At 43.2% G+C, this 12,302-nt stretch overlaps 2 long non-coding RNA genes across 4 annotated transcripts in view; both read right to left on the bottom strand.

Annotated features, from left to right (window-relative positions):
- The window catches only part of LOC307225803, a 146,365-nt gene that overhangs the window by 60,626 nt on the left and 73,437 nt on the right, over positions 1–12,302 (bottom strand). The window lies entirely within an intron of this gene.
- Positions 1–12,302, bottom strand: part of LOC307225806 — a 28,241-nt gene that overhangs the window by 8,043 nt on the left and 7,896 nt on the right. The window contains exon 3 of one of the 3 annotated variants that reach the window (XR_013843171.1): positions 5,681–5,826. The exons of the other annotated variants lie outside the window; for them this stretch is intronic. This is a non-coding gene — a long non-coding RNA (uncharacterized lncRNA). Of the gene's footprint in view, positions 1–5,680; positions 5,827–12,302 lie in introns of those variants that run through there. 3 annotated transcript variants of the gene reach the window in all.

Here is a 12,302-nt window from a genome sequence, read left to right as displayed (position 1 = left end):
GCAAAACAGAGACCCAACCTTTCATGCTTGAACCGTGGGAAGGATGGGAGGGCAACTCCTCACCCTGGAGGAGGAGGCAAAAGTCTTTGAAGATCCTGCCTGTTGTGTCCAGAGGGAGGTGGCATCTTATTGAGAGAACATCTTCCAACTCAATCTGGTAAATACTGGGTTCTCTTCAAGGCCTGTGTTGTTGGTATTTTTTTTTTCATTGTTGCTATCATTGCTGTTTATTCTAGAACAGGGGCCAGCAAACTTTTTCAGCAGGGGGCCATTCCACTGTCCCTCAGACCTTGTGGGGGGCTGGACTATATTTTTTGGGGGGAAATGAACGAATTCCTATGCCCCACAAATAACTCAGAGATGCGTTTTAAATAAAAGGACACAATCTACTCATGTAAAAACATGCTGATTCCCGGACCATCCACAGGCTGGATTTAGAAGGTGATTGGGCCGGATCCAGCCCCTGGGCCTTAGTTTGCCTAACCATGTTAGAAGATATGGGATAAAGCACAGCTACTGAAATTGTGCTCCCCATCCCCCAGAAAAAGGTTATTTAGGTCAAGTTGACATGAAGCAAGTATCCTGATTTTTTTTTTTTAAGGGTTTAATCACTAGAACAGTCACATTATGATTCCACTGGTAAAAGCACATGGGCAGGGTTATTATGCAAGAGCACGTGTGAAATTTTAAAATCTGAATAGCTAGCTTGTACTTCATGCCTTGGTATAGTAGCAATCCATTGGAGACTTAGTGGCCAGTCCCAATGGCTTTATTAATAAGTAAGTCGCACAGAATTCAGCAGGACTTTCATCTTGGTAGGACTGCAAGCATATGTATACTTATCACTGGAATTTACTTAGGGTTAGAACTGGACTGTAAGTGTGCTTGAGATTGTAACCCAAAAGAGAAATGTAAAAATACACTGATAATATATATTCTACTCGATATTCTGTGGAATGCTGATGCTTACATCATGTCTTCATTGCAGGGCATAAAATGGTGAACACTGTCTATATCGGGCATGACTAACCTCTTTCAGGCTGAGGACCATTTTGATCCATGGTTAAGAATGGGCATGGATAATTATTTGATCTTCTTTGTGTGTGTTTTTTAAAAGGGCAAATTTGGGTTGGGGTCACAATCATTTTCACATCACAGAATCGGAATAGGGAACCCACAAGAGCGTTCTTTTTTAAAAACAACAACAACAAAACCACCTATTTTTTAAAATGGATGAGCTTTGTGGCCACACAAAAAACATTTTGGTGTCACGGTGGGAGACCCATAGCAGCAATCAAAGTAAGAAATATTCTCCTCCCCCCATATTTGTGAATGCAGTCTGTAGGTAAAGCACCCTTGTCAAAATAGTGTATGGCCAACTGATTGTCCATGGTTGATTGCTTAGTTCCCAGTGAAAATACCACTTTTCACAGAAGCATAGTGTTTCCTATGGTGCTTCTGAACCACGCACCCCTAAGCCAGAATCCTGGGAATAGCAGTGACTTATTTCAAAGTGCTGCTGCTTTCAACCTAGGAGTGCCTTTCTGTGAGAAAGCTCCCTAGTGCTGATTGCCAGCTGCAATATTACTGTTGGAAGAAAAAATAGCTCAGAAATAGTATACATGTTTAGTGAGCTAAAGGTCTCATCCCCAGCATCTCCAGGAATGGCTGGGAAAGACTCTGAACCCCTGGGGTGATGCATTTTGTCGTATGGGGTAGACAATACTGAGCTAGAGGGACTCACAATGTCACTTATGTACCTGATGTATCGCCTTGTAACGGCAAAATGCTGGACCATAAAGAAGGCTGATCGCCGAAGAATTGGTGCTTTTGAATTCTGGTGCTGGAGGAGACTCTTCAGAGTCCCATGGACTGCAAGAAGATCAAACCTATTAATTCTTAAGGAAATCAGCCCTGAGTGCTCACTGGAAGGACAGGTCCTGAAGCTGAGACTCCAATACTTTGGCCACCTCATGAGAAGAGAATACTCCCTGGAAAAGACCCTGATATTGGGAAAGATGGAGGGCACAAGGAGAAGGGGACGACAGAGGACAAGATGGTTGGATAGTGTTCTTGAAGCTACCAGCATGAGTTTGACCAAACTGCGGGAGGCAGTGGAAGACAGGGGTGCCTGGCGTGCTCTGGTCCATGGGGTCACGAAGATTCGGACACGACTAAGCGACTAAACAACAACAAAAAACTACAGGAAGTTAGCATGCAGAGAAGCCAGCCTATTGGCTCATGCTGAGGAAGATTTCACTCTCTCTACCTTTCCTCCTATTTCTATAGCATGGAACTGCCAAGTCACCAGGTGGGTGGAAATTTATAGGCAGCAACTTCACCAGGTAGAGCAGTAATCCAAACTAAAGCAGTCTAATGGGATGTGACACGTAGCACAGAAAGGGAAAGGGGAATGAGGAAGAAAGGCCTCCTTCTCTCTGGCAAACTTGCTAAACTCTGTACCAAAACCAGCAAGAGGGGTGGGGTGGGGGAGCTGCAAAATGAGCAAACTCTGAGCCTTAGTAACAGCCAGCATTTCTCCCACTGAGTGATGCAACAGACTGGGGAAGAGCATCCTAGGGGAGCTGGCTGGAAATCGTGTTACTAAAGCTGTTTAAAACTTGACTCGACAAGAGCCCTGGAGAACAATATGTAGAGAATAATTCTGCACATTAGCCAGAGGTGATTGCGCATGGGAAACAAACATGACCTACTCTGCTAGACCGTGTCTTTTCCCATCTCTTAATTCCTTTGATTTTTATGCCGCTCGACATAATAGCACAGGGTACTTAGTCACCTCCTTCCCAAGAGTGCAGGGAAGATTAATTAGCCAATGTCCATGCAATGCTTTGAAGATGAAAAATGCTAGATTCAGGCAATGCTCTTTCTGTTGAACTTGCTGGAGGACAGAAGCATGTTCGAAGTGCTTCTGTTCTGTCGGGTTTCGCATGCTGAATTTCAAATGCAGGGAGGAAGGAACAAAATAATCAGTGGCCAGACTAGGAAAGCATTATAAGGAAGAATTAATTTATGGTGGTTTGTGCCTAAGTATTATCCTGCACAGGGAGTTCTGTTCATGGACAGAACAGAAGCAAAGGGACAAAGGCATTGCATGATACTTCTAAAATGGTGTGAAATCAGTACACTCCCTATTTTGGATGCCAGTCTCAAAGTACAATCACGATTAATGGCACACATCCTGCAGGCAGAGGCAAAGTACAATCACGATTAATGGCACACATCCTGCAGTATGGCACACATACTGAGTGCAGAGAGGTGGAAGTAGGAAGCCCTTAATGAAATCCATGATGGGGTCACCCCACAATGACCAACTTTAGTCATATCGTGTGTGTCCCTCATAAGCTTCACAAAACAGTATCTAATGGTGCCCTACCTCCTTTGGTAGTTTGAGCACTGCCTGCCAGTTCAACTGTGTGCAGGGAAAAGGGATCAGCATAGAGTTCATTGAAGGACACAGGCAAAAGCCACCTTAGAGCCTGCTCCAGTCAAATTTTCCTTCCCTACACCCCACAGGACCGTCTACCACCAACATCTTGAAATGTGTGATATAAATAATTGTAATAAACAGTACCTTTCCCCCAGCTTTCCCTTGGGTATGTATACACTGTTGCATTCTGGCCATCTCTTTCCAATGGAAGAGCTATGCATATGTCTGCCCAACATCTCCCTTGAGCCCCAGCCTGCAATTTACTTATGCGAGAACGCCAGCAATGTGCAAAATGCTGAGGAGAAGAGGGATACCTGAATTGACAGGGAGACAGACAGGAGTCCCCTGTTATGCATAATGTGGCTGGCATAAGCACCCTGCACCGAGATAAGGAGACAGAGAAGGTGCAGCTATACCAGGGTTTGTATACAAAGTTTGCAACAACAACAAAATGCTTGGGGTGGGGGGAATTCCTGCTCTATTCATGAAGTAGCATTTTCATTGTGGGAAAAAGAGAAGTTTGATAGGAAACAGAAACTTATTTAGATAGTTGGCATGCTTTAAAGCTCTTTCAAAAAATGCAACCCAATTCTGCTCTATTTATACCGTCTGCTTAAAGCGTCTCTGACAGGATGGGTGAAAAATGTGCTGCTCTTAAATGAAAGACGGATTCAAAACCAGGTCAGTAACAAATACCTGCATCTCAACTCAGGGCAAGTTTGGCTTCTTTCCAAAACAGATCCTAGAGAGACTAAGGGCAGATCCACACTACACAATGAAAGCATATTCAGTGTGCATTTGAAGCACGTTCTTTCCCCCAAAGAATCCTAGGAGCTGCCGTTTCCTACCATTTCTAGTCCCTTTAACAAACTACGATTCCCAGGACTCTGGGATAAGTCATGTGCTTTAAATGTGCATTGAATTAAAAGGTACAGTGTGGATTTACCCTAAAGATCAGCTCACACGGTCTTGTTTATGGGTGGTCCTTTCTTCCCAGCCAATTTGTGCTTTGTGCAACTGGGAGTTGTTGCACACTTGGTGTAAGTGAAATCATGCATTGACTCTTTAATTCATGTTTTGGAATGTAAAGCTGCTGATATTCCAAGCTGGGTGCAAGATCCTTGTGAACTTTCCTTAATGGAAGAAGATGCGCACTACTGTGTGCAAATTGTGTAACTCGGATTAGTTTTTCCAAGTGCACGATGCAGGGCTTGCTGTACTCTAATGTTTGTGCATCCAAAACTCTTGTTGTTGCTACTGAGCTGCTTTGATAGAAGCCCCTATTGGAAGTGGGATTTTTAGAAGGCTGGGTGCATATCAATGGTAAGGTCTGCACCACTGAAGCAAATAGTTCAGGTTTGATCCTTTTCTGAATACACATTTCTGCAGAGAAAATACTGATGACTGAATGTGTGGCATCGTGGTTAGAATTAAAGACTGGAACTAGGGGGTATCAGGTTTAAATTCTCACTTGAGTATTAAGGCCATTGGGTGATTTTGGGCCAGTCTCTCTGTGTGTTTCTGAGTGGGGAAGCAGGAATCTTGTATATCACCTCAATCTTCTTGGAGGAAGGGTGGGTAAAAAATGTAGGGCTGTAGCCAGCTAAGTTTTACTCAGAGTAAACCCACTGAAATGAATGGAAAAAACTTGGCCATGGCTATTAATTTCAGTGGGTCAACTCTGAGTAGGGCTGGCAGTGGATACAATCCATAAGTAGTTGATTTAAAAAGCAACCCTGAAAACAGTCTGTTTTGGAAAAGCCTTCTGCATTAGTGTTTTGTGGCATTTGCCCGTGGTTTGTGTTTAGACATGGATATTTGATTGGGAGCCTCAGCTGTTCTACTTGTGCAGTTGAGAGATTAACAAGGAGTAAAAAGAGAACTAAGATGAAAGTAATGAAAGCAGGTCCTGGTTAATTTGTATTTCTTGACTGACCCTTTTTTAATATTGGACCTCATAGTATAGTAATTATCCTGAGCATGTAGAATTCAGTGCAAACAGAAGATGATGTGAGTGATTTTTTAATAATGAGCTTGGGAATGTGGCTAAATATTTCTTTCTGTGATTTTCTATTAGGTGGAGTGGTAGAGGATGTTAATGATTCATGAGAGTGCCTTCACAATAGCCAGCATGCCCAGTGGTCAGGGACGATGAGAGTTGTGGTCCTCCAGATGTTGTTGGAGTGCAGGCTCCCTACCCCTGGTGTAAGCAAACCATAAATTACAAGGCAGTTATAAAAACGATCAAGACATGGAAACGTTTATTTCCTTGGGAAGGAGATAGGTTCTGCTGCTGAAGGTTTCACACTTTTGCTATATTTTCTTCTAACTGTTCCAAAGAAGAGGTGTTAGTCTCAGACCACAACTGCACCCGTGCACTGTAACGTATGTAAAAAAAGATGTGTGAGAGAACCATCTCCATCTCTCAAACCTTACTGCTCTTAAAGTCTTGAAATGATGAGGGGGACACCCCCCAAGATGGAGAATACCTTTTCTGCTTTGTAGTCTTTTGAATATGAGCAAAGCCTGGATTTTCCAACAGGCACTGCTGTCAGCATCATCCAATTGGCAGATGACCATAAAGAGAAGGATTGGGTCATCTTAGATGCCCAGTTAATCAGGGGTTCAGCCAAGAACACAAATGTACATAGGAGCATGCTTACTCGTGAGGGTATATTAGCAATGTGAACAAATGTATTGATCCAGGGGCTTCTACCACAATGAAATGACTGCATAACTATGACAAATAAAGATCACTGTAGCCCCTATTTCAATGATTCCTCAAATGTGATACATATCTCCTTACTGGCAGTTGCCAGTTGACAAAAGACTGTAGCAGGCTGCTGTGAAAGGTCACGAGTCTGCTCAGAGCTGTGAGGCCAAATTACCGAAAAGGATGTCACTTTCTGAGGTATATTCCACCCGGAAATGCCTGCACAAGCCTCACTGAAATGAACAGGAGCCTGGCACGATGATGGACTGTGCCCTATGGGTCAGAACTGTTTCCCCTGCTCTTCTGCCCTTAAATAGCACCCAAATGGTGTCGCTTGTGGCTGTCAGATCACCTTGCCCTGTGCCTGCCTTTGAGTAGGAGTCAGAAAAAGATGGTACCCTAATTACCTAGTTGTTGCAGGTGCATATCCAGGGGGTAGGGATTATACCCAACCAAGAGTGGAATATATCCTTGACTAGGACAGGTACTGTGGAAGATGCATCTGAAAGGGGACTGCTTTTTGGTTTAGAGATCTGTCAGAGGTGGATTTAAGGGAGCATGACTGGTCCGGTCGCACTGGGCGTGAAGCCTTGGGGCCAAGGCAGGGGACTTCACATCTGTTCTCAAATTCTTGTAAGTTTGCCAGATAGTACCTTGCACTTTGAATCAGCTGAAGAGGAAACAACCTGGCTGCATTTTACATTGAACGTTTAAATGGAGTCAGAGACAAATTGCCACAGAGGTATAATCAGCAAGCAAATTATGATCTGATACCTGTTAAGCTTCAGATGTAGCGGCTGGTTGATTAAATTGTGATTGACAAACTTCAAAATGACATGCTTGTCGTCACAGAAGAGCAGTGGAAACCCCAGAGTGATTCTGAAAAGGGAAGTGACAGAGCTAGTGCTCTCTCTCTCTCTCTCTCTCTCTCTCTCTCTCTCTCTCTGATGGAAGAAAGGGGTTGAATTGCCCTGTTGAAGTCAGCATTAGTGCCTGCCTCAGAGAGTCATCAGGCAAAATGAGCAATTAATCAGTCGCCTTTTGAAAAGGGACAAGGGACCTCTCCATAGGCTTAGGAGCCAGCATTATCCAATCCCTGTCTGCATTTCTGTTGCAAGAGCACTAAAGCAGATGTCTGACAACAGGGCCACAACTACTGTAATATCCTTTCCTTTTTCGCTTCTGTTTTTTTGATGGCTTGGGGGGGTTCGCGCGTGCACACACACACACACACACACACAGCTACTTGTTAAAAACATGAAAGCAGTTTTAACATTTTTCGGTTTAAAGACTAGTAAGCAGATTGGCACTGCTGTTTTCTGCCTTGTCTGTAAATGTTGCTTATAGAACTTGCCGTGCATACTATGGGCCTTTCCACACTTAGCATTTGTCCCACTCTTTCCAGTCACAGGTCAACACCAAGCACCATCCCACACGAGCACCAAGGTACACTTGTAGTAATAGAGCCATTTCCCCGCCTGTTTCTGTGCCTTTGATAGTGGCCTGACATACAGAGATTAAGTAGGTGAAGCTTTAACCATCATGGCCTGACCTAGAAGTGCCAGGCTGCCCCCAATATTGGGGTGAGGGCACACGTTGTGTGCGCATAGCGTCAAGTGAGTGACTCACATTGTGCATGTGTAATGCCACATGCGTTGCATGCAAATGATGTTGTGTCATCTGGAAAAGGCTGAGCGCTCTGTAGGAGCTGGTTGTGAAGCTGTGACATGCAACTTGCAATGTGCATAACGCGCACCAGGCCCCCTCAGCATTGAGGTGGCCAAACCCCCTTATGACAAAGATTGAGGGGACAAGAGACATGTTGGCCCCAGAGTTGGTGCACCTGGCCTGCACAATTTTCTAAGAGAGGAAGTGGCAACACTCTTCAGAGAAGAATCTGGGTGCCATACCCCCCCCAAAAAAATGGCAGTTACCCACAGTGCTCAGCTTAAAGTGTCCTATCCAACCATAATAAGAGGAACGTGAGCAATACTCAGCAGGCGCATTATAAAATGGCTGTCTCAAGGATTATATTGTGCTATTTTATAGATATATCATTTTTAGGCCCACAGTCCCCCAAAGCGGTGAGCAGCATATTAACGCAACAAATGATGCCATAAAACATACTATAAAATACTATAAATCAATCATCAAAACAGATTTAGAGTTGGAAAGGACTTCGGGAGTCACCTAGGTCACCCCCGGTTCAATTCAGAGACATTTGTACAGATATTCTTTGTGCAAGTGTGATTAAAAAAAATCCTTCCTAAATAGAATGATCTTAAGATATTTACATTCTTCTCCTTTTTGTTTTTTAATGAATATTTATTAGCATTTCCAAATTAATACAAAATACAAAAACAAAAAAGACAAAAAAACAAAAAAGACAAAAATGCAAAACTTAAAGACAATTAAAAACACATAGAATTTCAATTGCTTACTTTTCTTTTATCTTATTTCTCAGACCTCCTCGCCCCTCCCCTCTCTGTATTCCAATTCAAGTTGTTAACTCAGCAAGTCCTCACCTAATTTAATTCACTTTAAAAACCAATTTTACTTTGTCTCATCTTAGCTCTCATCCAAACTTATACATCAATACTTATTCTTAAAGCATTTTCTAAGATCGACCACAATTCCCTTCCACGAATTTCCCAATTTTCATACAAATAATAAAAGAAAAAAGAAAACAAATTGTAATTATATACCCTTTAAATTCCCAATTTCTATTCCACCCATACCCCCTTCCCGGTTTCCGTCCCCAACAAATGTCTATCAGTCTCAATATGCAATCAGCCTGGAGATCTAACATCTGAGACCTCAGATACATTCTTCTCCTTTTAACCCCATCCCATATTTTAATATATTAAAAAAATTCTATCCTTTCAGGATAGAATTCTACATTTCAGGACAAGCTGTTTACATAAACAGATAAAATACAAACATTCAAACACCTCTTTCCAATAAAACTAAAAACATCCCACAGCTCAGCACAACAGTTATATAAAAAGCAACTTAAACAATTAAGAGTAAATTGAACTTCTGAATCTCAGAAGATCTCATGGTCTCCTTTCAATCTGTTCCCGGGCAAATGGAAGACCCTTGCCAGTAGATACCAAAGACAAGTGCTCACACAGATGATGAAGTGTTTCATTTATTCATTTCTAAAATCAAGAGCTGTTGCTTAATTGGACTGAAGAAACAAACAAGCTCTTAGCAGCCCTTACAGCACAGGCCATGCTGAAGCTCCAGGGATGACTTTTGGCTGTAATTGGAAAGTAGCCTACATTTCGGATTCCCATCCAAAAGGCTTTATTTCCCACTGCCAAGACAGAGCAGTGCTGCTGAACTTTCTAAATGAATGAGGCAGAGCCCAAGAGACTCTGGCCAAGGTAGATACAATACAATCTACATCTGTTCAGGCGCAGCTTCAGGCATCATAAAAGTGTGTTATCTCCACTACTCTAAATTCCTGGTTTAGCAGTGGATTCATACATAGCTCAAATACATATCAAGAGGGTATTGGGGATGTAGGCATGATTTAAAAATACCCCCCAAGCCTTTCATTGAGAGGCTTAAGCATCTGGATGTATTTAGCTCACTTAAAACAAGGTTAAAAGGGGCTTGTTTTTGCATGTATACTGCCATGGATGCTGACTAACCATCCTCTGTTAGTGTGATTGTTACCTAGTAATCCAGAGTGATGGGTTGATCAGTGGGAACTATGACCCAAGATGGTAACTAGAAATCTCTATCCAATATTTGGAATGGGATATGCATCTGTGAGGAGAAGACAGAGAAAGAGGTAAAGGCAGTTTGAATTTAGAGAGGGACAAGACAGTGTGTATCCTGGGGGAGCTGTGAACTGGCTGAAGGTAAATCAAATTTGCAGATGACACCAAACTGGGAGGGGTGGCTAACACCCCAGAGGACAGGATCACACTTCAAAACGACCTTGACAGATTAGAGAACTGGGCCAAAACAAACAAGATGAATTTTAATAGGGAGAAATGTAAAGTATTGCACTTGGGCAAAAAAAATGAGAGGCACAAATACAAGATGGGTGACACCTGGCTTGAGAGCAGTACATGTGAAAAGGATCTAGGAGTCTTGGTTGACCACAAACTTGACATGAGCCAACAGTGTGACGCGGCAGCTAAAAAAGCCAATGCAATTCTGGGCTGCATCAATAGGAGTATTGCATCTAGATCAAGGGAAGTAACAGTGCCACTGTATTCTGCTCTGGTCAGACCTCACCTGGAGTACTGTGTCCAGTTCTGGGCACCACAGTTCAAGAAGGACACTGACAAACTGGAACGTGTCCAGAGGAGGGCAACCAAAATGGTCAAAGGCCTGGAAACGATGCCTTATGAAGAACGGCTAAGGGAGCTGGGCATGTTTAGCCTGGAGAAGAGGAGGTTAAGGGGTGATATGATAGCCATGTTCAAATATATAAAAGGATGTCACATAGAGGAGGGAGAAAGGTTGTTTTCTGCTGCTCCAGAGAAGCGGACATGGAGCAATGGTTCCAAACTACAAGAAAAAAGATTCCACCTAAACATTAGGAAGAACTTCCTGACAGTAAGAGCTGTTCGACAGTGGAATTTGCTGCCAAGGTGTGTGGTGGAGTCTCCTTCTTTGGGGGTCTTTAAGCAGAGGCTTGACAACCATATGTCAGGAGTGCTCTGATGGTGTTTCCTGCTTGGCAGGGGGTTGGACTCGATGGCCCTTGTGGTCTCTTCCAACTCTATGATTCTATGATTCTATGATTCTATGATAAAGAATCTTGGGATGTAGGAGATTTCTCTGGGGATCTGGTGCCTGCTGTGAGAGAATTCATTCACTTTCCACTTTGTCCTGCTTATATATTTGTAAGTAAAAGCAAATATGACAGAAATACAAGTCTGGTGTTTAAGGGAGATAACAGAAATCACTGGATTAAAGCTGTCAAAAAGTCCAGAGGTAGGATCTGTTAGAATTCCTGCTCCATGATTGCAGTCATGGGATTTTTATCTATCACATGACTGTGTGTGTTTTGACTCCACAGAGTGGAAAGTGACGGAGAGAGAATGTTTGTGTTACTGTGTTCCGTGAAGGGGGATTATTGTCCTTTGTTCTTTCTCTTTGCTATCTGATGCTAGAGAGAGAGGGAGACATGTTGCAGTGCTCCGTGTGTGTTTATATGTAGATTAACCAAAATGCTGAGGTCTGTTACGCAAGCTGCGATGACTCTGTGGATCCCTAAGTGTGCCGGTGTCTGGTGGCATTGGTCACTGTGATGTTTGGGCTGAAGAAAGCTAATGAAGCTCCTGACCAGGAGGGAGAGAACATGCCAGTTGGGCATGTATCTCTGCCAGGGTCCTACTCGAGTGTAGGATGAGCTCCTGACAGCATCATTATCAATTTACGATGGGGTGGAAGGTTTGCAGGCTATGAAAGGCCTGCTCACAAATTTATTGACGGCTGCACAAATTATTATAGCTCGGAAGTGGAAGGGGCAAGCAGAATATGAAATGGAAGAATGATATAAAGAGGTGTGGAATATAGCTATTAACACGTGCCATCAAGGCAAGATGGGGGAATATGCAGGCACTGGCAGAGGAAGAGAAAGAGGAGTGCAGGGGGAGCGCACCGCCCCTGGCAGCATGATCCTGGCAGGGTGCCATTGTGGCTGCCCCCCACCCCCAGGACGCCCCACCCCTGCAGGCGGCGTGCCCCACCCTTGCCTGCTCTCCGCCACTGTATGCATGCGAAATGATTTTGAGTAGATATGGAGGGTGTTTGTAGAATTTATACTGTTAAAACGGAAAGGGTTCAAACCATGGCAAGAGGTGTTGAAATTTTGGGAGGTTGGATAATTATAATGGAATGGTATTGGTGGTGGGGTGCACATTTTTATTCTTATTTATTTATGATTGTTACTTTGTCAAAATAAAATAAAGAACTTTTAAAAAGAAAGAAATGCAAGTCTGCAGTGCACTCTAATCCAAAAGAAAGCAAAACGCCATAGCACTGCCTCCGTAATTTCTCATCAGTCAGAAGTTAATGTTTTGCACTTCCCCAAGCTGAAGAACGTTCACAGCTTTACACCATGAATGGTGGACCTGTGGCATTTCAGATGCTGTTGCACTATAATCCCAACCA

The sequence above is a fragment of the Podarcis cretensis genome (genome assembly GCF_951804945.1).
Source record: "Podarcis cretensis genome assembly, chromosome: 10".
Lineage (NCBI taxonomy): Eukaryota > Metazoa > Chordata > Lepidosauria > Squamata > Lacertidae > Podarcis > Podarcis cretensis.
The sequence above is the reverse complement of the archived record's forward strand: the minus strand, read 5'-3'. Positions and strand labels throughout refer to the sequence as shown.